This window comes from Dipteris shenzhenensis, chromosome 16 (genome assembly GCF_047967505.1).
Source record: "Dipteris shenzhenensis isolate YYH24624 ecotype China chromosome 16, Dip_SZ_1.0, whole genome shotgun sequence".
Lineage (NCBI taxonomy): Eukaryota > Viridiplantae > Streptophyta > Polypodiopsida > Gleicheniales > Dipteridaceae > Dipteris > Dipteris shenzhenensis.
Window position 1 is genome coordinate 36,876,601 of NC_141611.1, and position 25,906 is coordinate 36,902,506.

Sequence of the window (25,906 nt, forward strand, 5' to 3'; positions counted from 1 at the left end):
CTTGAGTTGTCATAATGCTTGAGGGAAAGTGCTTCTCAAGCAAGCATACGGCTTTGATGGATTCCACCCTAGCCTTCTCGATGCTCGATATAGAGATCTCTTTTTGATATATCCACCTATTTCACATGTCCATGCATATGTAAGATATTTGAGATATCCACCTATTTCACATGTCCATGAAGAAAATACATAATGCGAATTGATAGTAAGCATACCTCACAATACCACAGATCTTGAATATAGCATTTCTAACATCTTCTTGTAAGCACCCTTTTATTGTAATTGGAAGGATGAACTATCAAAGCAACAATGAAATCATGTCAACAATATAACATAATAATAATTACGCTAATGCATCACTATTATCGGTACACTAATTCTACTTAGAATACCTGTAAGACCTTGTGCCAATCATGGGACTTGAGGCCACTAAGATTATTGTCCTTTGAAAATGCTCCTTTCAAGCAACGCATGTACCCTGTCGGTGTTTGAAAAGAGGCAATGTCTGCCTTGATCGCTGCCTCCTCCCTCGTAGAGAGGATCCACGTTGCTTTCGGGAGGACAACTTTTCCTGAAGCATGCACTTGGGGCCACAAACGAGACATCCTATTCATAGCACGCAAGTCTTCTCGCACTCCTCTCGAGTCCTTGGAACCAACCAAGTGTGCCCAAATGGTAGCCCCCACATTCTTAAAGATATGCATGGGATCCAAGAGATGATTGATTTGTAACTAACCCCAATAAGGAAGCTCGTGAAAGATCGATAGCCTCTTCATACTAGGAGGAGGTTCCTCTCCATTCTCCCTCCAAGCTTGAATCCAATCACTTGCTTTCAAATATGATGGTGGTGGATCAAGCTGACCTCCACGTGCGAGATGGTCGAGCGGAAGGTATCGAGCATGACCTTCATAAACATTTTTCCTCATGTGTTTGGAGTAGCGTGCAAGCGATTTCAGAGCGGGTCCACAAACAGGACAAGCATGGTACCCACTTGTAACAAGTCCTGCACGCGTGCATGAATATGTTAGTACAAGACATGCGTGCAAAAGAGAGTAAAAAAAGCATAATCCCTCATTGTACATGTAAAGACATAACCACGTACCTGCGCACTCTCCATATCCTGGGTAGTCATGCATGGTCCACATCAAGATACCCCTGACTAAAATATCATTGGTATGCCTAGGAGCTCTAGAAATATCAAAGACCTGCACTTCTCTCCATAATATCTGTAACTCCTCTATCAAAGGTGCCATGTACACATCCATGTTTTTTGCCTTGTACTTTCCTGGCACAAGTAGTGCAAGCATGAGGTGTCCCGTTTTTATTGTTAGCCATGGTGGGATATTGTAATTCACCACGACTATGGGCCATGTCGACCAAGATGTCGAGCGTAACTCGAAAGGATTCATGCCGTCCATGGCTAGCCCAAGATGTAAGTTGCGTGGCTCTCTCGCAAAGTCCGGCCACTGATTATCTATGTGCTTCCAAGCCGCACAATCTGCGGGAATCCTCAATGTGTGATCAGTGGACCGATGAGATGCATGCCATGTCATCAACTCCGCTATGGATTTGCGTCGAAACATGTGTTGTATTCTTGCAATGATGGGAAAGTGTCTTAAGACCTTTACCGGTATCCTTTCACCCTGCAAGTCATCTCTATATCGTTGTTCCCCACACTTTGGACAACTAGCCAAATCTCCATGCTCACGACGAAAGAGAATACAATCATTACGGCAAGCATGGATGGTATCATAATCCATACCCACCATTGTTAGCATCTTTTTCGCTTCATCTCTTGATGCGGGCATGGTATTTGGTGCAGGCAATATCTTTTGGAGCAACCTATGACAAAGACACTATCCAAATGATGATTCTCAAAACAAACAATATACAAATAATGAGTCAATCAAATTAATGCAAGGGCTAACCTCATTAAGGCCGAGACACTTGTATCCGACCACCCATACTGTACTTGTAGATTCAAGATTGAGAGACAAGCACGTAGTTTAGACATCCTGGCACCCTCGTACAATTGTGTTGATTGCAACTCTCGCATTTTCACCTCAGACTTTGACATCACATGTACGTGGGATGTAGTGCCCCTAAAAATGGAATCCATCATGTCGACCATACCCTCGTCGTCATCCGGGAGACTATAGTCTTGTTGAAAGTGAGAAGGTATATGTGTACGCTCTTCACCCTCGTCATCCTGTCATAAGCTCATTCGTGTAAATAGAAGATCTTCTAATTCCGGGTATACAATAAGATTGCGAACTTAAATAGCTTTGACTTACCGATGATCCATCAACATGTGCAACACCAATGGGGGGTACTGGTTCCGGCTCCTCCCCATACATCCGCAAGTGGCGCATGATAATACAACGTTGATGTCGTACTTCTCGCTTGCAATGAGTGCAATGACAATATAACCTCTCCGTAAGCCACTTCGTGCTCCCGGGCATTGGCGCATCATCGGATGAGCTTCCACTCGTCCCTTCCATCTACACTTATAAAACCAAAACATAAGCATGAAGAGGAGATGTACACAATTATGAGCATAGCATGTTTAATTTGAGCTTCTCTTGAGGCTATATAAAAAGAATGACATCGCTATATAGTAAGGATTGAAACAAAAAATCCTATATAGTAAGGCTATGTAGTAAGAGGAGATATTGACAATTATAGGCATAGCATGTTTGAGCTTCACAAGAGGCCACACCAAAAAATAAACAGTAAGCGTCGCTATATAGCGATGCTCTATTCCGTCGCTATATAGCGACGTTTTTAATTTAAAACGTCGCTATATAGCGACGCTTTAAATTAAAAACGTCGCTATATAGCGACGAATAAGCATTGCTATATAGCGACGCTGTGGGTTAAAACCCGAAAAGCCGAAACCCGCGGCGTTTTGCTCAAAGCTTTCCTAATCTCTCAAGTAAGCAACCCAAAATCTCCTCCCACCTATTTTCACTGACCTCCCATCTATTCCAAGCAACCTCCTACTCTATTTCCCACTCCTCACCCTTCTCCTACCTCTTGTGCACCCTCTCTCTCCTTTTTCCCTCTTTGGTTTCCAGAAAGAAAGTTCTTCAAAAGGTGAGTTTCTTCCAACAATGTAGGTTGTTTGTTTGTTAGCTTTGGTTTTGTGAGTGTTTCTACTTGTATTGCTAAAGTTTTAAACTAGTTTTCATGCTTGATTAGAAAGGATTGAAACAAAAAACGAAATTTCAAGAAAGAAAGAAAGAAACTCACCTCTTCTTCCTGTATTTCTCTTCCTTCTCTTCCTTCTCTTCTCCTCAATCTCCTCCTTTCCTTGTCTCCTCAATCTTCTCTTTCCTTGTCTCCTTTCAAGAAGTTGCTTTTGTGATATCCTCTTTCCACTAACATCTTATTTGAAAAAATGGGTTGTTTTCTCTCTTTTGTAGGGCCAGTCCACTACACCGAGCGGGACATACTCTCTCTTTTGTGGGCCCAGTCCACTACACCGAGCGGGACATACTTTTACATGTAAGTGCTTCCTCTTCTTTCCATTTAAGCTTTTTGTTATTTGCATTGGCCTGCAGCTAGCGCCTTAAGCGCTAGCTGCAGTGATGGGCGTAGGAACCCTCTCTTCCCACTTCTCTTCTTCTCATTTTTCCCCCTTCTCTTTTTTCCCTCTTCTCTTATTCTCTCTTTCCCCCTTCTCTCTTTCCCCCTCTCTCTTTTCCCTTCTCTCTTTCCTTTCCCCCTTATTCTCTATTTCCTTTCCCTCTTATTCTCTTATGCTTATGCTTCTCTATTTCCGCATGAGCATAAGCATGAGCTTATGCTTATGCTTAAGCATAAGCATGAGCATAAACTCATGCTTATGCTCATGCATGAGCATGAGCTTATGCGTAAGTTTCCGCATAAGCTTATGCGGAAATAGAGAATGAGAGAAGCTTATGCTTCTCTCATTCTCTTTTTCCGCATAACCTCCTTCTCTTTTCCCGCATAAGCTCCTTCTCTATTTCCGCATGAGCATAAGCATGAGCTTATGCTTATGCTTATGCTCCTTGCATAAGCATAAGCATAAGCTCATGCTTATGCTCATGCATGAGCATGAGCTTATGCGCAAGTTTCCGCATAAGCTTATGCAGAAATAGAGAATGAGAGAAGCTCCTTCTCTATTTCCGCATGAGCATAAGCTCCTTCTCTTTTTCCGCATGAGCATAAGCATGAGCTTATGCTTATGCTTATGCATAAGCATAAGCATAATCATAAGCTCATGCTTATACTCATGCATGAGCATGAGCTTATGCGTAAGTTTCCGCATAAGCTTATGCGGAACTAGAGAATGAGAGAAGCTTATGCTTCTCTCATTCTCTTTTTCCGCATAAGCTCCTTCTCTCTTTCCGCATAAGCTCCTTCTCTCTTTCCGCATAAGCTCCTTCTCCATATCCGCATGAGCATAAGCATGAGCTTATGCTTATGCTTATGCTTAAGCATAAGCATAAGCATAAGCTCATGCTTATGCTCATGCATGAGCATGAGCTTATGCGTAAATTTCCGCATATGCGTGAGCATATGCGGAAATAGAGAATGAGAGAAGCTTATGCTTCTCTCATTCTCTATTTCCGCATATGCCGAAACATGAGCATAAGCTTATGCTCACCCATGAGCATAAGCATAAGCTCATGCGGAAAAAGAGAAGGAGCTTATGCAGAAAGAATGAGTTTCCGCATAAGCTCTTTCTCTTTTTCCGCATAAGCTCTTTCTCTTTCTCTTTTGCGTGAGCATATGCGAAAATAGAGAATGAGAGAAGCTTATGCTTCTCTCCTTCTCTATTTCCGCATATGCGAAAACATGAGCATAAGCTCATGCTCACCCATGAGCATAAGCATAAGCTCATGCGGAAAAAGAGAAGGAGCTTATGCGGAAATAGAGAATGAGTTTCCGCATAAGCTCTTTCTCTTTTTCCGCATAAGCTCTTTCTCTTTCTCTTTTGCGTGAGCATATGCGGAAATAGAGAATGAGAGAAGCTTATGCTTCTCTCCTTCTCTATTTCCGCATATGCGGAAACATGAGCATAAGCTCATGCTCACCCATGAGCATAAGCATAAGCTCATGCGGAAAAAGAGAAGGAGCTTATGCGGAAATAGAGAATGAGTTTCCGCATAAGCTCTTTCTCTTTTTCCGCATAAGCTCTTTCTCTTTCTCTTTTGCGTGAGCATATGCGGAAATAGAGAATGAGAGAAGCTTATGCTTCTCTCCTTCTCTATTTCCGCATATGTGGAAACATGAGCATAAGCTCATGCTCACCCATGAGCATAAGCATAAGCTCATGCAGAAAAAGAGAAGGAGCTTATGCGGAAATAGAGAATGAGAGAAGCTTATGCTTCTCTCCTTCTGTTTTTCTGCATAAGCTCCTTCTCTTTTTCCGCATGAGCATAAGCATGCGGAAACTCATTCTCTATTTTATGCATAAGCTCCTTCTCTATTTCCGATGCCTATGCTTAAGCATAAGCTCATGCTTATGCTCATGCATGTGCATGAGCTTATGCTTAAGTTTCCGCATAAGCTCATGCTTATGCGTGAGCTTATGCGGAAATAGAGAATGAGAGAAGCATAAGCTCATTCTCTATTTCCCACTCTATTTCCCCCTTCTCATTTCCCCCTTCTCTCCTTCTCTATTTTCCCTCATCTCTTTCCCCTTCTCTATTTCCCCCTTCTCTCATTCTCTATTTCCTCATTCTCATTCTTTTCTTTCCTTTACATCTTCTTTCCCTCTTATCTTTCCCTCTTCTTTCCCTCTTTCCTTTCCCTCTTCTTTCCTTTCCCTCTTCTTTCTTCTTGCCTATGCCTATGCCTATGAGAATGCTCATGTTTGTTTTTTGTTTTCTGTTTTCGTGTTTGTGTCTATGTTAGACATGGGATCACGTCGCTCATCAGACGAGTACGGACAGCCTCGCAGGAGGAGAGCTCACGATCTATATGCTCCAGAGGACTTTGATTCCTCTCAGGCGACTACCCCGAGGACTACCCCTGGTCCGACTCCTCTCGGTCCTAGCACTGTGACTACCCCTGGTCCGACCCCTCTTCCACGTAGCACTGCGACTACCCCTCAGGGGACTCCTTTGCTAGCCGCGCATGGCTTTGTTGGGACTCCCGATGAGTTTGTAGTGCAGATGAGCGATGAGGAGGCAGCGACGGGTGGACGTACAGCCCAGCCATCCCCTCACGCCCCTTCGACCACGGGATCATCACCTGCGCATGCCTCCCGCAAGGGAAGGAAGAGTAGGATGGGCGGCTCATGTTGTGCTGACTCAGGAGATGTAGACGAGTCAGCACACTCACGCTCTTTTAGGTCTCCACTTGGTCCGGAGACACAGTATCAGTCAGGTCCCTTTCCCTCTCCTACTCCCACAGCTACTCCTCGATCCGGAAGTGGTCGCGCAGCTTCCACTCCTTCAGACTCTGCTACCGTCAGTCCCCCTTACTCATCAGGGGATCTCTCCTATCAAATCACATCTGCCGGAGAGATAATAGAAGACAAAAAGGGCAAAGCAGTGATGGCTGCCATGAGGCGGTTGATGAGTCATCACTTCAAGAGCGGCATAAATATCGATTGGCGATATCAAGATGCCCAAAAGAAGCAGGCGGTGATCGATGAGTTAAAACAAAGATATCCTAATCTGCCAAATGTGGAGTTTAATAACAATTATATGCTCGAGCGCATGGGTTTGGTCCTAAAGCATCGCAGATCAACCATGCGTACTTCCATTACAAAGGGGTTGGCTAAACCCAGCTGGGCAGACAAAGCTGATTGGAAGTACTTCAAGAAGCAACATAGGGACCATCCCAAAATGTTCGAGGGTCAGAGGAGGGCTGCGAAGAGACGGCTGGACGTCGTAGGTACTTCGCACTTTGGTGCAGGCGGACGGTATGCGTTCGAGGCAACCGTGGTAAGTTTACTTCTTTCCATTTAATGTATTGTTCTATTTGTTTTACTTACATATTACATGCACTTTAGCTAACTCTAACTCTCGTAAATTGGATCCACAGCAAGCTGCGATGGGTCGTCTTCCTACGGATGCAGAGACGCGGTGCGCATTTCGGATAGGAACCAAGCCATGGTTCATTGAGCAAGAGGCAATGGGAGCGACAGTCGATTGGGCTGAGGTGGCTGCTCGCACGGTATAAGTTTACTCCTACTTGTAATCTCACTTTTTAATTTAAGTTCCAATCTAATTTTCGATTTATATGGTTCACTCTTAGGGTGAAAGCTCAAGCGTCCCATCATCAGAGACGAGCGATCAATAGGGGCAAGGATCGGATGCAGGTGCCGAGGACGAGGGAGAAGACGCAGGTGTCGGGGACGAGGGAGAAGATGCAGGTGCCGAGGACCAGGGAACAGGCCAACAAGACGATTCGGATTCGGATTCGGATTAGTAGTGGTAGTAGCATTTTGTATATCCGCTCGTTAGAGCAATTTTGTATCGCCCTTTCACAGGGTAATTTTGTTTCAAACACAGTTGTATATGTATATGCATTTCTTCCTCATCGTTCACAAGAACAATTTTGTATCACCTTGCAAGCAAGGGAAATTTTGTTATAAAAAACTTTCTTTTGTAATTACAAAAAAAAAAAAAGGATTAGTGGGGCTAAACAGGGCCAAAAGGAAGCCCTGTTTAGCCCCACTAACCCTTTTTTTTAACTTCTGTTAATCGTCGCTATATAGCGACGTTTACCAGTGTCGCTATGTAGCGATGATTAACAGAGTCGCTATATAGCGACGTTTTTATCGTCGCTATATAGCGACGTTTGCATCGTCGCTATATAGCGACGATTAACAGCGTCGCTATATAGCGACGGTTTATAGCGACGCTCCTTTTCCGACAATTTTAACGACTTTTATAGCGACCTTTGCGCCCGTGAAAAAAAAAAATTTTAATGTAAAAAGCGTCGGTATTTCCGTCGAAAAATGGCCTATGCCTTGTAGTGAACCTCACAAACTAGGAAAAAGGAGGAAATTTCCTAGATATAACTAGGCATTTTGGTATGTATATCTAAGAAAACTCCTTCTGTAGATAAAATGCATACTTTTATCTAGGAAAAGAGGTTGTCATCTAGGAAATTAGATGAGTGTATTACATTTGTATATAGGAACTCCATACCTCTATCTAGGAAAAGAGGTCGTCATCTAGGAAATTAGATGAGTGTGTTACATTTCTATATAGGAAATCGATATTTCTATATAGGAAATCATACCTCTATCTAGGAAAAAGAGGTTTTCACCTAGGAAATAAGACGTGCGTGTTGCATTCCTATATAGGAAACCTCATTCTCTAGTTAAGATATTCACCTCTATCTAAGAAAAGGGGTGGTCACCTAGGAAATTAGAAGAGTGTGTTACATAATTCCTATATATCTATAAGGAAAAGTTCTTTTATGTAAGAGATTAATTACACAACATGGCTCATAAAAAAGGCAAATGTGAATTGGATTCTATATATATTAGTCTTTCCAAGAATGTATCTTCTACTATGCATGGTATAATAAGTCATTAGAGGAAATGATAAAAATACAGTCTGCAATGTAATTTGATATTTAAAAGAAAATGTCAATTAACAATACAATGCAATTAATATTTAAACCCTAAATTCTAAATCCTAAACCCTAAACCCTAAACCTTGAACCCTAAACCCTAAACCTCAAACCCTAAACCCTAAACCATAAACCCTAAAACCATAATTCCTAAATCCTAAACCCTAAACCCCAAACCTTAAACCCTAAACCCATGATTCCTAAACCCTAACCCTAAACCCATAATTCCTAAACCCCAAACCCTAAACCCTAAACCCCAAACCTTAAACCCTAAATCATAATTCCAAAAACCTAAACCCCAGCAAAAAACCCTAAACCCTAAACCCTAAACCCTAAACCCTAAACCCCAAACCCTAAACCCTAAACCCTAAACCCTAAATCATAAACCCTAAACCCTCATGTAGTTACATCCTTTGCAAGTAAACCCTAAACCCTAAATCCTAAATGCTTAACCCTAAACCCTCAACCCTAAACAATTTCTCTCAACCTTGGCTTTTTGAGCAATAACTTCAAAAAGCTTGCTTTGCTTTTTGCTTTTTAAAAGATAACTCAAAAACCTCTCCTAACCTATTACATACGTAACAACTCCAATACTTTGTGCTTTTGTATGTATGTATGTATATATGTATCCCGAACATATTATCATGCTACAATTAATTTTCATGTAAGATGAGATGATAACAATGCTCATTTGGGAAGGAAATACCACCATCATGGGTCCCTCTGGCTCCATTTTTTAGGTAAGCCCTTAGAATCTCTTTTTTGTAAGGGAGAGGAGACAACTCGGTCATTCAATAAATTTTCCAAATGAGAGAGAGAGAGAGAGAGAGAGAGAGAGAGAGGAGAGACTAATAATACACTAAAAATATAGTCCTAATAAATACAGACATAAGTATTGACATAGCACTAACATATCACTACCATAAGACTAAAAAAGTAGTAACATAGTACTAACATAGTAGACTACCATGTACTAACATTGAAGTGGTGATAGATAGATGATCCCACCCATCCTTGTGCCAGTAACTCATGTACCAATAGGCCCGTGTACATCTCCAATCATTAAAAAGAGAATGGACATTAGGTAGTATAGATGAAGTTGGAATAATATGCATATTGTATGCATGCTCCAATCACGAATTTGTAGTGGTCAAGATCCATTAAGCAACATCAATATTACACCAACGCACCATACCGACACTTAGCATTAGACCACTCCTATCTTAAAATATCCCAAACATTACATTTGAGAGAGAAATTCTAAACACTAAGGGATTTAAATCGTTTGATTTAAATGATCGTTTCTTTAAATGGTATTCTAGAGATCGTAGCGCAAATCGGCCGCGCCTGTGACGAGTGGGGTTTCTTCCAGGTGTGTGCACTTACTTGAATCGTGGAGACGAATTGGTATACATGTAGCTTTTTTCTCGCAATGCAAAAAAAAAAAAAGAAGGTAACTTATGGCCTCCCCCACTGCTATGCTATCGCAGATAATTAGCCATGGGGTGAACATGGATAAGATCCGGAGGGCTGTTGGACGGTTCTACGATCTACCCGTAGAGGAGAAGAAGAAACTCCCGTCTCACGATGCCGACGCTGGTGTTACCTTTACCACGGGTTTCAATGTTGCGCCAGGCCAGCCATCTGACTGGAAGGACGGGTCATCATCCGCCGTCGTCCGGGGGTATGCAATGGTTTCGAAGAAGCGCCACTAGTTTTAAGGTACCTTTTACGTTAGATTACCAGAAGCCAGACGGATTGCAGTACATCTTACGACAGATCTACAAGATATCATAAACTGGGAAAGAAATTACGTAGTTGTCGATTTTACACAAATTAGTTAGTTCTCACATAATTCTTGATTGTCAACAAACTTCTTGCTACTTGATCGCCTGGTTTCAGAGAGGATCTTCAGGAGTACAGAACGAAAATGGAGAAGCTGGGTGCTGCACTGTACGAGGCCATTTTCTAGAGCCTAGGTTTGACTAGCGAGTATATGAAAACTGCGCTGCCAGGACTTGTGCGTCTTGTAATGTCCATCAATTTCTACCCGCCCTGTCCAGACCCAAGCACATAGAAGCAAGAACGTTTTTTTAATGTAGGAGAGTTCTTGGAAGTTGGATAATTCTAAGCTATCGTGTGCAGGTTTTGACTAACGGGAAGTACAAGAGCGTGGAGCACAGAGCCGTGGTCAACCGCACCAGAGCCAGAATGACCTTAGCTGCAAGCCTCGGCCCAAAGGAGGATACTAAGATCAGCCCCCGTCCTGCCTTGCTGAGTGACAAGAACCTTTTCAAAGACTACCTCTTTGGAGAGTATCTCAGGAACTACTATACCAACCGTGTGATCTACAAATCTAGTTTGAATTTTGCAGGCGCCAATTATAACGAGTGACGAATGCACCTCTTGCCTAAATGATGTATTTCCTTTAAATAACAAGGTCATCTTGTAATTGCGGTCAAGGCAAAGTTCTAGCTTCCATGCAAATGTTGAATTTTGTCCTTGCTGCATAAGCCTAAACAAATAATGTGACTTTGAGTTTTACACATGGATAATGCTCTTGCATCAATTCAGAATGTTGGGTAAGCCATGGACCCATGGGAAGGCCGCGTGAAGCAAAAGATTGTTTTCTTCCTCAATAACTTTCAATGTGCTTAAGAAGAATATGTAGTTTAGAGATATTGTTCTCTCCTCTAGTAACATTATTGCAATGTCTTTCATGATTTTCTTTGGAAATTTGGTGTCAAAGTTGTCATGAAGTGGTTCTAGAATTGTGGTTTTTGCCATTGGATGTGGAAAACCAAATCTGCACCTCACAACAACACAAAGCAACTATAGACACGCTTGGTAGATGCGCGAAATAGCGGGCACGTCTATAGGCGTTGCTCTAGTAGAGAAATTATGGGCGCGTCTATAGGCACGGCTAAATGCTCGTCTATTTGCGCGTAAATCACCGCGTCTATTTGTGCATTTGACCTGAGAAAATACGGGCCCGTCTAACATCCCGTTTATTAGTGCATCTATTTGCGCGTGTATTTGCGCGTTTATTTGCGCGTTTACACTGAGAATCAGATGCGCATTTAGACGCGTAAATAGATGCGCTCTAGAGAATACAGAAAGTGAGATTTTGGTGTACATCATTGCTTTCCAAACATTGCCCATGATTACCAAAGCACATAATTTTTTGCAAGCCCACATATACAAGAATTAAGTGAAGTGAGGAGAATGAGACAATATGTAAAATAGTTTTGCCAATATCAATTGTGGGGCTACGGTTCAATATCATCCTCAATGAGATCAACCCTTGCCAAACTATCTACTTCAAAATCCAAACAAGCGTTTAGATCTACAAATACATTCAACCCACTACTACTTGTGCCACTCATGTGCTCATCGAAATCAACATCTCCAATGGTAGGCTCGTCCTCACGGGTAATGCCGGCCTCAATATGTATATCTCCTATCTCATGATCATCCTCCTCTCTTGTATCACGGTCATCATCACGTCCATGGCCATGATCATCCTCCATACGCTCCATATTAGTAAATGTACTATACATCACTTTGGAACGTGGCATAATAGGTATGACATGCCACCATCTATTATTATCCACCATTGGTTGATAGACAACCTAATTCAAACACAAATACAATCATGTTACTTTTCTTGCATCAAATATTTAAAAGCGAGTATTTTTATGTGTGTGCACAGTACCTGTTCACATTGTTGCGGTAGTACTAGTGTGTCCTTCCTACTTTGCCAAAACTTTGTGGAGTCAATAGTTACAAAGCCGCTTGCATGGCGTTTGATTGTTGCATTAGGGCCTCTTTCCACCACGTCCTTAAACCACTTTACATCCAAAACATACACAAAGAAGCGTCGAAAGTCAAGCATAATGATATCTTGAATTATGCCACAATAATCATCCATGGCTCCATTGGCTCCCTCAAAGCTAGCAATAACGCCGCAATCTTGTGTGTTTCTCTTATCATCAATCCGTTGTGTTCGAAAATGCTTGCCCTCACACCATATAGCATTGAACATAGTGCACTACACCAAGAAAAAATCAATTAAATAAGCAATCTAAATTATAAAAAGCTCCTAACTTATGCATAACATTCTATATACCGACCTTGCTCATGCATCCCCTAGCATACTCCCATTCTTCCATTGTGATATGCATCCCCTCATCTTTCTCTGCTTTCTCCATTTCATCAAGTAGCCAATCCACATGAATATCCTTTGAAAGTGCTCTTAGACGCTAAGGGTATGGCACACGAGATCCGTGGTGTGTACGAAAGAGGGCCCTTTCTTCTTGTCTTCTTGCCTTTGCATCCTCGTATCTTGTCACCCATCTTTTCACCACATCACTATTAAGCACGCAAAAGAGGTTGATACTATTACGCAACTCTGTGTCTATTACTTTGTTGCATCCTTTTCCTTGAGGCACAATAGAGGTCATCCTTAGGTCTTCATCATCTCTCCATAGTCGTGGGAGAGAGCTATCCACATCAACAAGAAACTCAGAAATATATGCAAGTGACTCTTGTACCAACCAACCCTCGGCCATGCTACCTTTGGGTCTTGCATTTTGTCTCACGAAGCCCTTCAATGTATTCATGAAGTGCTCGAGGAAGAACAACCATCGTGCATGTATAGTACCGCATATAGCAATCTCATCCACCAAATGTACTATGAGATGTAGTTGGCTTGTGAGAATAGAACGTGGAAATGTCTCCTCCACTAAACAAACCGCCTCCACTAACATAACTCGAGCATTCTCAAGCGTGGTGGGATCTATTTCCTTTGAGCTCACATACCTCACAAGGTCGCCCATCTTGTAAATACAATCTTTCACGTCCTTTGATGCACTACGTGAAATGCTAGTAGGTAGTATGAACTGAACCCGCGAGGAGGTGGTTGATTAGTTGCTTATAGCTATTCACTCACAAATTTGAAAGGAAAAAGATATTATGCATATAAAATACTTACTTGGAGCATCTTGTGCCAATCATGAGATTTCAAGCCATATAATTTCTCTACACCTCTTTTCTTGCTCTTTGTAAAGGCTCCCTTCAAACACCTCATGCATCCAGTGGGAGTACGAATTGTAGTAATAGCGCGCTTCACCGTCGCCATCTCTAGCTTTGAGAACATCCACAGTGCACAAGGTAAAAACACACGCCCATTTGGTCTCTCTTGAGGCCAAGCTTCACACATCCTCCCTGTGGTACATAGATCCTCCCTTATGCCTGCCGAATCTCGTGTCCCATTCAAATGCTCCCAAATGATAGATGCCACATTCTTGAAGATATGCATGGGATCGAGCAGGTGATTGATCTTGAGGTGGGACCAATATGGTAAACAATAAAAGATGGAGTATCTAAACAAAATAAAGTGTTAGCGTGCAATCTTCACTTTCAACCAATATAGCCAATCTTTACTTCCAGCCAATAGTTACAAATCCTTACCGGCTCATGCCAAGTGGTGGAGGAGTCATGGAACCATCCCAAATTCTCATCCAATCTCCCGCGGTGAGTGATTGTGGGAGGACTTCATTCCAAGGGGCAACATATCTAGGATGATCAGGTGGGAGAAATCGATGGTGATTCTCATAGATGACCTTATTCAATCCGTCTGCCCGTGAGGCAACTAGGGAAGGACCACAAACAGGACATGCATGGTAACCCGATGTAGTGAGACCTGAAACAATAGATGCAATTGAGAAATGCTAGTTCAACTAACATTAGAATGGTCATAGTAAACCAAGTGGATCGAGAAGCAAGGAAACCATTTGGAGCTGATAGACTGAAGAAAACAACATGCTATTTCAATGGACAAAGGAGATCACATAATGAGTGATTGCACGTTATTGAATAAGCAACTACAAATGTTGGAGAAGGCATGTGACAATCATTAAAAATCTCCAACCACAGGGTTGATGTTGAGGGATCTTGAAACAAGATCACATTGGAGCTGTGATAGAGCAATTGAAGATGATCGGAATTTGGTGGATGGAAGACAGACAATTGAAATGAGAAGGCAATTGAAGACAAAAGAACTGACGATGGAAATTCAATATAATGAAAAGAAGTAGATTGCTCTTGGAAAAACGAAAGAAAAGAAGAGTAAAGATAATTAGAAGGTGCAGTAGAAAGGCAGATCTCCAACAAGAGGATGCTAACTAGGTGTGGGAGAAAAGAATATGTGGAGCCATTTATGCTTGTTCTATGGCTGGTTGATCAAGAGGATTTTGTCATGGTAAAAGTATATTGGAAAATGTCAAAAGCACCATGTTAAGTAAATATGTGTCCTTTGTAAGAAGGGGGAACAAATTCTCTTACAATTAACAAATAAAAGGTGGAAGCAAATGAATACTCGTGTACATGGGGCTAGATTTATTAAAATCCTAAATCCATTATTAACTTTTGAGAGGTATGGAAGAAGCTATTGCTAGGATATCAACGTAAAAATGCCTATCAAACAATGAGTGCAGTGCATGAAATGGGTTGTGAAGGTTCATTTGGAGACTCTTGTCACCTTGATGCTATAAAAACTAGTGCTCTGCTAGCATGGTGTAATGAATATGTAGAGAGTCAGACTCCTTGGAATGGGAGCATGCTGCTACAAAAGCATCCTCTATGGATATATCATTAGGTGCATTACAATGCACATGATCTTATACTGGCATAATATGATGAAACCACCTTGGACGATTGACTTGGTTTATTGTTTTGAAATTTGAGACTCTAGAAAGATTCCAATTTTCAACTAGAGTAGCAAGAACATCTAATGCACTAAAAATGCAAATCATTGGTTCATTAGTAAAGTTGTGGTAGATGGTGGCTTCATTAAAGACAGAATGACCTTAAATTACTCGAAGTGATGTTGAGGATTGATGATATATGACCAATTGAAAATGTAAATGATATTATAGATGTTTAAAAGAAAAAACATTAGAGACCTTAAATTATTTTTCAATATTTATCAAACAATAGCAACAATAAAATTTTTTGTATACTAGTAATCACAAGTATTTTCTTTTTTGGAAATGCAAAATTTAAATGTAAATGAGATTAAGGGCTATGACATAGCTACGGTCTAGTAATGTTATGAATGTTTTTCTTTAAGATTCTCTAACCTTATGTAAAAAGCATTCTGTTTCATGAAATTTAAGTTTGTTGACATTTAGTACTCTCAAGGAGTATTTGAACTAGGCCCTTTGCCTTATGTTCCCTAAGAATTTTTTTTCTATGAAATTGAATGAGTCAAATGTTTTATCCATGTGTGTGTGTGTGTGTGCACACGTGCTCTCGTGCATGCTACGCATTAATATTAGTAACTAAGTGAAATTGAATGAGAGACTCATCCATATGTGTTGTGTGTGTGTGTGTGTGTACACACACACACACACACACACACACATGCACGCACGCACGCACGCACACACACACACACACACACTTCCTATTCATTTTTCCTTTACATTTACTTTATTTTCCCCCCCTTTCCCCCCCTTTTTTTATCATTAATGTTCCCCTTAACATTTTCCCTTAACTTCTATCCTTTATTTCCCTTAATTTTTTGCCGTTTCTACTCCCCTCATCACCCTTTTAAAATTTATTAATTAAAAATTTCCTCTTTTTTCTCTTGATTTTCTTGTATCCATTCTCCCTAATTTTCCTTTTTATTAATTCTTTTTTAATTTACACTTACTCTCGCATTTCCCCCCTTTTTCTATTAGTTCCACTATTCTAATATCTAAATCTAAAGTTAAACCAAACTCCTAAAGTTTTCCCTTAATTTATCTCTTTCAAGCCCTTAAACCCAAAACAACCCCCCCTTCTCTGCCCCCCCCCCCCTGCTTTTTCTTAAATCTTCCTAACTTCCAAACTCTTTGGTTTTTATTAAAAAATAAAATAAAATTTCTTTTCTTAAATCTCCTCGCCCTTCTATGTACTTTATAAAACCTTTTTTACTACTTATTTCCTTATTTTTTAAACTATTTAATCCTTTACTTTTTGTAAAATTTTTACTCTAAAAACTTTATTTTTATAAAAAATATTTCCACATGACCTCCCTAACTTTATGCTAACCCGACTGACCACAACACCCAACTAACCACGACTCTCTACTAGCCCGCCCCCTGACTGACCAAACTCCTCTCTATTTAAGTGACCTTGCTCCCCACTTCCTTCTGAGCTGCTCACCCGTACTGTGCCTCTTTCCTGTGCTCCCGGAGTCCTTGGGCCAAAATTGCAACATATCATTTATTGGCTCTATAGTGATAGCAAAGTTGCTTGTATACTATCTGGTGATGTTATTGAAGCGTGGACCCTTCATTGTTTGGTTCGGCAGGGCTATCCACTTAGTGCACTTTTATATGTCATAGCCACTCATCCCATGCTTCAATACATTCATCATCTTGAAGCATCTGATGAGCTCATGGTTTGGAAATTCAAGGAACCAGTTTTTTGATCGCTCAAGCTTATGTAGATGACTCATTTTTTACTCCTCAGAATACTGAGCAGGACCTATTTTGCTCAATGTAAGCTTATGTAGATGACTCATTTTTTACTCCTCAGAATACTGAGCAGGACCTATTTTGCTCAATGTAGGCCTTATCTTTACATGGGTTGGTGGCTGGTCTTCACGTTAATTTCTAGAAATCTAAGCTATTGCCTTTGCATTCTAAAGAGTGGCATGCTCTCTTATGGCCTAGGGATATTATTCCACCCAATCAAATGGTCGTCATTTGGGCTATCCCTTGGGTTGGTCCATTACTCATCCCAACAAGCTGATTGAACTTTAGCAAAGATGAAAAAAAGCTTGAATATTGGAAGCTAGCAACATGGCCTCTACATGTCAGGCTACGAATTGTTCAATTGATTATGGTGGCCCATATTCAGTTTTATTTGCCTTTGATAATGTTTAGCAAGGCTAAACTTTCTTCTTTTATGTCTATAGTTGTGGAAACCTGCGTTCAAAACATGGCAAGAAGAGTTTGAGATTACTTTCACTATCTCTGTTTGCCAAAAATGCACTGGGGATTGGTTATCCTTAATATTCAGGTGCATATTCTTGCTCACAAAGGGAAGATGATGCTGTAGTTTTTGCAAGGTTCTCAACCTTGGACTGCTATGATACGCCATTTGCTTTTGCAGCTCATCACTCCTACTTCTGGATATTGGCAGCCTACATAATGGGATTTTATTTTGGGTTGTATTGATGGAAGAATCAAAGGTTTCCCTTTTGTCTCTAGTATGTTACTAGATTGGAACCATGTCCTCTCTCATTTGGAATGGCATGGTCAAGGCTCCTTGCAAGGCAACTCTCTAGTATTCATTGGTCAAAGGCTTTGGCCCCTCCATTGGTAGTTCAAGAGCCTAGACGTTCATATTTTCTTAGTTTAAAGGGGATCCACTCAGTTGTTGCAGATGCTGTTCGGGATGATGGATTTCCCCTTCCTTTTCCTTTGGTTGTTGCAAAATTTGGTCTTGGTATGCATTACAAATCCATTTGGCAGACTATTACTAGCATGCTTTAGCCTTTTCAGCCCATTCCACCTTTGGAACTTCAAGACCATCTTTAGGATTGGATTCTTTCTTCTCCAGAGTCATCTTTATGCCCTTTACAACTGTCACATATTACTGTCTCTTCATTATACAAAGTGCTTTTGCTGCCACCATGGGTTTCTCACAACTTGAATCAGATTTGGAAAATGAATCGCATAGCAAAGTGGGGCATAAGAGATTTGAGACAAATTTGGAATTCTAAAATTCCACTCCTAAGAAAGCAATTCATAATGCTCCATTAAGAAGAGCGTGTAGATTAAGGACGTGCAAGAGGGAAGTAGGTAGTGGTGGTTAGGGGTTGGACAGTGGGTAGGGAAAAACAAGGTGAATTACATTCAAAAGGCCTACCCTTGATTGAGGTCAATGTATTTGTAAATAAGAGAGTGGTCAGACCAATAAATGAAATTTGTACCAACTGTGTTTTGGTCATTGTTTGTGTTTGTCCATATATGGTCAATAGTGTTACCTGAAATAATTGTTGGTTCATGACTTAATTGAGTGAAATGTTTTTGTGTCATGTATGTTGTAAGATGTGTGGAACGTGAATCGTTTGCGATCATAGTGAATGTTGAAGTCTCCAATTATTGTTGTTGGAATCCATGTTGCATTTGTGCAAGGAGTTTGTCGATAACATTTACAAGTAGTGAATGTGGTGACGTTGGTCCTTTGTATACATTAATTATTGCAATTGATGATAGTTGATTTGTGTTGAATATTGTGAGGTAGCACTCGCAATGTCTTTCTATGATGTATTCTTCCCTTTGCAAGGTCAATTCTTTTTTAAAGCATGTTGCCATTCCAACTCCTTGATTGTTTTGCAAACACGTAAATCCTAGCAATGTTAGTGTGATGTCTTCTTTTGAATGTAATTCTTGGAGGCACAAGATTGTTTTTGCTAGCATGCTTTTGTCTTGGATTATGTCCTCCTAGTGTGATGTTAATGCTCTTGTGTTGAGTGATTGCAATGTCATTGTTGATATTATATTTGAATGGAAATGCTTTTGTTTTGTTATCCACTTATGTTCTTGCTTGAGTCTTTGGATTTCTTGTAGAACATTGGAATCAACTTTTATGTGTTTTGATAGGATTGGGTTTATGCAAAAAAGGCTGTTTAGATTTCGTATTCATGATAGAGCTGTGCATGTAAGTCCATGAGACTTAATGAAGGATGGGTCAAAAGCTAGACAATCCATAGATAATCCTTGTGAACGATGGATTGTTCTAGCAGCTGCTGGTTGTATTGGGAACTGATTTCTTGAAATTGTGTTCAAGTAGTTTTTCCCGATTTGAAATTCTCTTGTTATTGGATGTATCGGTGTCCAGCTATGTTCAATGTTGTCGTTGTATGAGTTGGCATTGTTGTATCTAGTTTTTTGGCTTGTTGCTTGCTTGCTAAACTGTATCCACAATACATGCCCTTGTGTGTTGTTGAAAGAATGTTTGAAAATTCCATTAGCCCTGTTAACTAAGCCATCTTGAATGTCTGTTTCTAGAACATATTTCCACAATCATTCCTAGCTTGAGATGTAAGCTATTGTGTAATCCATCTATGTTCTTTGGGTTTAATGGAATTGTCATTGTTTAGCTACAATATGTTTTGGTTCTTTTGTCAATTGCTTTGAATATGTGAGGGTCCTCCTCTAGTAATTTGAAAACCTCTTCATTGTGAGCATGTTTTGTATTATTTGTGTAGAATAAGTGTGGTATTTTTTGTTTTTCCCTTAGTTGATGATGGTATTTGTTGCTATCATCTAGTGTGTGTTCTCTAACTCTTATTCTATTTAGAATTTGAATGAATATATTGTCTTGTTGATGCATTGGTGTTGTTAATTCGTAGAGTAGAACATATTATTTCTAAAATGAGGACATAGTTGTAGAATTTGATGGTTTTTCCATGAAAATCCAAGCATCTTTTGTAGGACTAGCTTGGCATAGGTCACCATAAAGAATTACATCAAGACCTCCAAAAGGTTGTGAATGATTATGTTTGATCTCACATAGACACATGTCTACTGCTACCATAGTGCTATGGCTAATGAGCGATACTTCATCAAAAACAATAACCTCTAGTTCTTTGTATAATTGAGATAATTCTTGCAACTTTTCAGAAGAAAGACTACTGTAATGAGATGCCATGAGAGGCAAATGTAGAGCTGCATGTATAGTTGCCCCACCAATGTTAAATGCTACTTTTCCTGTGTATGCTAAGAGAAGTATTCTTGGAAATTCCAAGTTTGTGCTTTGTTTGTGTGAATAGTGTCCTAGAAGTGCTTGGACTATTAACATCAAAACAAAGGTTTTACTTGTTCTTGCGTTTCCAGTCAAGAATAGATGATGTGTCATACTTGGTTTGCATCTTTTTTTCAATATAGTGTCTTCAAGAATCAAACGTTGTTGATCATTGAGTTTTCTCAACCATATGTAGTAGTCATGGTTAGATATCATCTTATATGGAAGCAAATAATTTTGCTGAGAGGTTCATGATTTAGGAATACCTTGCATATCAATTGCAATGTCATATGTGTCACTTTTGTATTTTCAAGGGTGTGACTGTGTATTCACTTACAAATGATGCCAAGCAAATGTGGTGAAGATTGTTGCTACGTTTCAAGTACTTTGCAATGATATCATCGAAGAAGATTTCAGTGCTGCCTTGATTTAGTTTTTGGAGTTGTTCACAACGTTTGAGCAAGTACATTCTTTTTTCGGGAGGGTTTGTGTTGATGTATTGAAATTATCTTGTTGATGATGTTAGGGGAAAAGATAGTGCTAGATATACTGCTTGTTGGGAACTTATGTGCTGGGTGTTCAAGATTGCATTGCCAACTCTTTGAATGTGTTCATTTGTAGGAGAGTTATTGGAAATACTTTGTGTGAGTGCTGCTCTAATAGCATCTGTTGTCTCTTTATCCATTTTAGTAATGTAGGATGTGTGGTATGTTGTCGCACCATGTGGGTTTAATATAAATTGCACATCTGTATTTGCTTGCCATAGTTTGGACATAATTGGGTTGAAATTATTTGTGTACAAATCCTTTGGTTCTCTCTTCAAAAATAATGTTGGTTGGCAAATAGATGAACGCATTGCTAGTATGTTTTCTTCCTCAGTAACTTTCAATGTGCTTAAGAAGAATATGTAGTTTAGAGATATTGTTCTCTCCTCTAGTAACATTATTGCAATGTCTTTCATGATTTTCTTTGGAAATTTGGCGTCAAAGTTGTCATGAAGTGGTTCTAGAATTGTGGTTTTTGCCATTGGATGTGGAAAACCAAATCTGCACCTTTTTTTGTTTTTGAAGCAAGTTTTTTGATGTTTGTGTGTTTGCATGTCTTTCTTTTGGAATGGGAATTTGTCGATGTCTGTAGAGATGTATGTGTCCACAAATGCCTCTATTTCATGATTAGATGAAATTCCAAATATTGGTGCTTCCTCGACCCAAAGAAGACCCTGATTGTGTTGGCTTCCTCGATTTTGAAATTATGTTACAAAGAAGAAGTCTTTTACATTGCCAAGAATAGAGTTGTCTTTTTTAATCAATGTTTTGAAAGCTTTAAATCTATTAACGTAGTACTGTGCTATTGTAATTAATGGGGTCACTTCGAACTAAATCTTGTATCTCACGGTTTTGGTTACAATTGGTAGTTCCAACTGTAGGATATAATTTTCTCAGGCATTCAACCAGAGGTTCCCAAAGTTTTTCAGCTCTACTGACAAGGTGATAAAGAAACATGGAGGTCCTAGTTGCCGCAACATTGCGAAAATATTTTTCTTTAAGTAGTACTTGTAGTCAATGGATGTTGTCAAATGAGTGAAATCTCGAAATCCTATGTTTGATTGTAGTAGTTTTTCAATGTTTGTGTCCAATAGTACATCTTTAACTTTCAAGATTTTACCCTTTAATTGTGCTTTATGCATATGAATCCAAGAAGATGAAAGAACTTGATGCACTAATATTTTCATTGTTTTAAAGAAGAGATTGTCGATTGATAAAGCAAATCGACGATCAGAATTGGTGAGCTCCCAAATAGCTATTTCTTGATAAGATGTTCGCTCTGGAATGTTGTAATTTCTTTGATGACCAAAGAATCGTTTTGGATAAGCTAGTTCCTTGCAATATTTGTCTTTGAACATGCTTAAAAATGGGGAGAAATGTTCTGAAGGTGCAATGGCTATGGTTTTATCTTCATAGTCTACAACTTGTTGGCTTGCATAAATTCCATGGACAAAGGTGTCTGTTCCAATGTCATCTTCTTGATTTTCATTGCATGTCATATTTACATCTTCCAAAAGTTCTGCTTGTTGAATTTTTTGTATGTGGTTTTCCCAAAGAGGGTTGACTTTTACATTGTTTTGTTGGTGTAGAGGGGTGTGAAGCAATTCTTTTAATGCGAACATAGTTAATATTGGTCGAACTACTCCACTCATGTAATTGTGCTTATATTCTAGTTTTCATTTTATAGCTACTACAACAGTATCATTTTGACCCATGAACCTTGGTAGTATTCGTTGTGCTCTATCGACATCAGCAAAGACATTCACAACGCTTCCATGCAAGCCAAATTGGCCTTCGTAATTGAGTTCTCTGATTTGTGCAAATGGTATTCTAATTGAAATTAATCTAGCTTCAGCATCGTTTAAGTTGTTCGTGTTTATTTTTTTTGAAATCATTTGCAGGTTTTTCTTATTCATTAAAGGAACCTTCTCTTGTTTAATATGTTTTCGACAAAGGTTGCACAACATATTATTTTTTGGAGAAGATGAAGATACATTTATTCCATTTCTTATAAAAAATATAGTATTGTTTTTGTTGGCTTTCTTTAACTTCAAAGAAAATTTCAAAGAACCACAATAAACACAAGGAAAAGATGGAGTATCCAATGTTTTTTTAATGTATTCTTGTTGGTGGACTTTCTCTTTTCTTTGCCTTTTTTGACTTGCTAAAGTATCTACAAGTCTTATTGCATCTTCACAACTTGTTGGATTTGGATTTACATTATTTGGAGCAAGAAAGAATCTCCTAACTTTGTAGATTTTATTTGTAATCATTGCCATCAAATATTTAGTGCTGAATAAAGTATCCAAAAGCATGGAAGCAATGTCTTTTGCAGCTAAACTTGGATTTTGCAAAACAAGTTGCTCTAGTATATTTTGATGTTCTTTATTCCAAAATGTGTATGTACGTCTTTGAGATAGACAAAGCAAAGGTGTGATTGTAGAAACGTCATTTGATTGGTCTAATGGAAAAGTGTTTCTTCACATTGGTTTGTTTGAGCCCATAGTAGCTTTTTGTTGAAGTTTCACTCCATCATAAGACAAAAAAGAAAAAGTTGTTCTGAACAATGAATGAAATCGATCCAAAATGTCAACAAGTAGTGCAATAGATGTAGAAGAAGTACAAACTAGATTGTCAACATTCTCTATAGTAAGCAATGATCCATTGGCTATTGTTTGGAAAATTGACCATGGATTTTTAGAACTACCAGGTTGGGAAGCAATATTCTCAAACAGAGTAGTCAACAATTGTTCTTAACTCAAATTTGGAAAGAATTTGCTAAGACATACAAGAGCATTTGTGTTGTGTGGGTGTTTCTCAATGAAAACTTGATTTTTTGCTAGCTGTTTATTCTCAAGGAGCAACTCTATTTCCATATTAAAGTATTCTCAAAATGAAATGGAATATCAAAATACTAAAACAATCAAATGTTTCACTAAATGATACAAATAATTCATGCATTCGGCTCATATGCTATAACAGCACCAGAATTGTTGATAGTGAAGCTTCCTCCTAGTTTGATTGTCTTAAGCTTGTTTCGTGCCATCATGAGATCTTCCTCGTACATATGAAGAAAAGGCACGTCCAATGCAAGTATCATGTCTACATATGGGCCTTTAATGTGGATCGGGACCTGTTCACTGTTGCATTGAACAATGTCTGTTGTCAAAGTAGGAACTTGCAAAATCACTTCTGGGCTCTTGCAGGAGTAGCAAAATGGATGTATGAGATCCTTGCTTACACGCAAACCTCCACAAGTCTCGCACATATGCTCGACAAGATCTGCGTTGACGTTTGTGAAGTATAATATTCCAAAGATCTGCAATTGGGATAGAAACCAATAAGTTATTGTTGTGATGTACGTAAAAAGGAAAATTGAATGATAGTGAAGCTTCCTCCTAGTTTGATTGTCTTAAGCTTGTTTCGCGCCATCATGAGATCTTCCTCGTACATATGAAGAAAAGGCACGTCCAATGCAAGTATCATGTCTACATATGGGCCTTTAATGTGGATCGGGACTTGTTCACCGTTGCATTGAACAATGTCTGCTGTCAAAGTAGGAACTTGCAAAATCACTTCTGGGCTCTTGTAGGAGTAGCAAAATGGATGTATGAGATCCCTGCTTACACGCAAACCTCCACAAGTCTCGCACATATGCTCGACAAGATCTGTGTTAACGTTTGTGAAGTATAATATTCTAGATATTTGCAATGGGATAGAAACCAATAAGTTATTGTTGTGATGTAAGTAAAAAGAAAAATTGAATGTTAGAGTAAGTACCTTTGTTCCATAGCCAAGGTGAGAAACTTGACTAGAAAAAGCTTCTTTCAAGCTTTCTTTTGTTGGACCATCTGGCACCTCTGCCAAAATGGTGAAGTCAAAAACACATATGATATTTTTAGACTTCAAGAAAGAAATATTCTTCAAGATGTACATAACCATGCCTTCATTATGAAATTCTTGTACAAGTTGAGTGAGGGTTGGTTTTCTCTCGTTCACAAATGATAGCTACAAAAACACTGGACTAAACATAAGCAATTTGCAAAAATAATTTGCAAGAAATTTTTTTTCAAGAAAACTTGTGAAGTAAATAATGTTAACTTACGGCTGTCCTATCTTCATTACGCGGCCCATCAGCAATAATTATTTGATCTGCCATTCCTTCTTCATGTGCAATTTTGATGATGACAATTGCAACACTCCCGATAACAATTGCAATGTTATGTTGGCCAAAGTTGATCATGTTCGAAGCCCAACGCACATATCTTTGTGAAGTGTAATCTGATAATTTTGTAATGGGGAGTGATACCAATGAATTGCCTCCACCTACAAAGTTTTCCTTAGATGGAATTATTGCTACATTCAATGGAAAAGAATGAGGTGGTGGATGGTAGTTAATTGTAATATTAGGCCCACTTTGAGAATTCACCTCATCGCTCTCTTCTTTGGAGATCAATTGCTTACTTGCTGCAAAGACAAATGTCTACCATAACGAGGTGCTATTTATTGAAATAACATTTTTTTAAACTTTGAAAAAGTATTTTCACTTAAATAATTAGAGTTTTCATAACATACTAAAATGCAATTGCTATTGAAATTTCATTAATATTACATTACAATTGTAACATAATAATGATCAATTTTTTAATAGACATACAAAAAAAAATAGAGAATGAAATTTTACATCAACATTGAAGTTCTCTAATTCAAATAGAATAATTTAACAAAAATCATCCTCATATGCAATAAGAAATAACTTTAGATAGTTTAATAAACTAGATTTCAACATATCTAATCTATCACAATAACATCAATATTGTCTTTTTTAGATGGAGAAGTTTTATGCTCCTCATGTTTGCTTTTCTTTGATGAGGATTTGCATTTCACTTCAGATGTTATGGTTGGTAGATCTAAAACTAACGTACTTCGGATATTCACGGACATAAGCTTCTTCACTACAAAAGAAAGACACAAAAAACTAATCAAACATT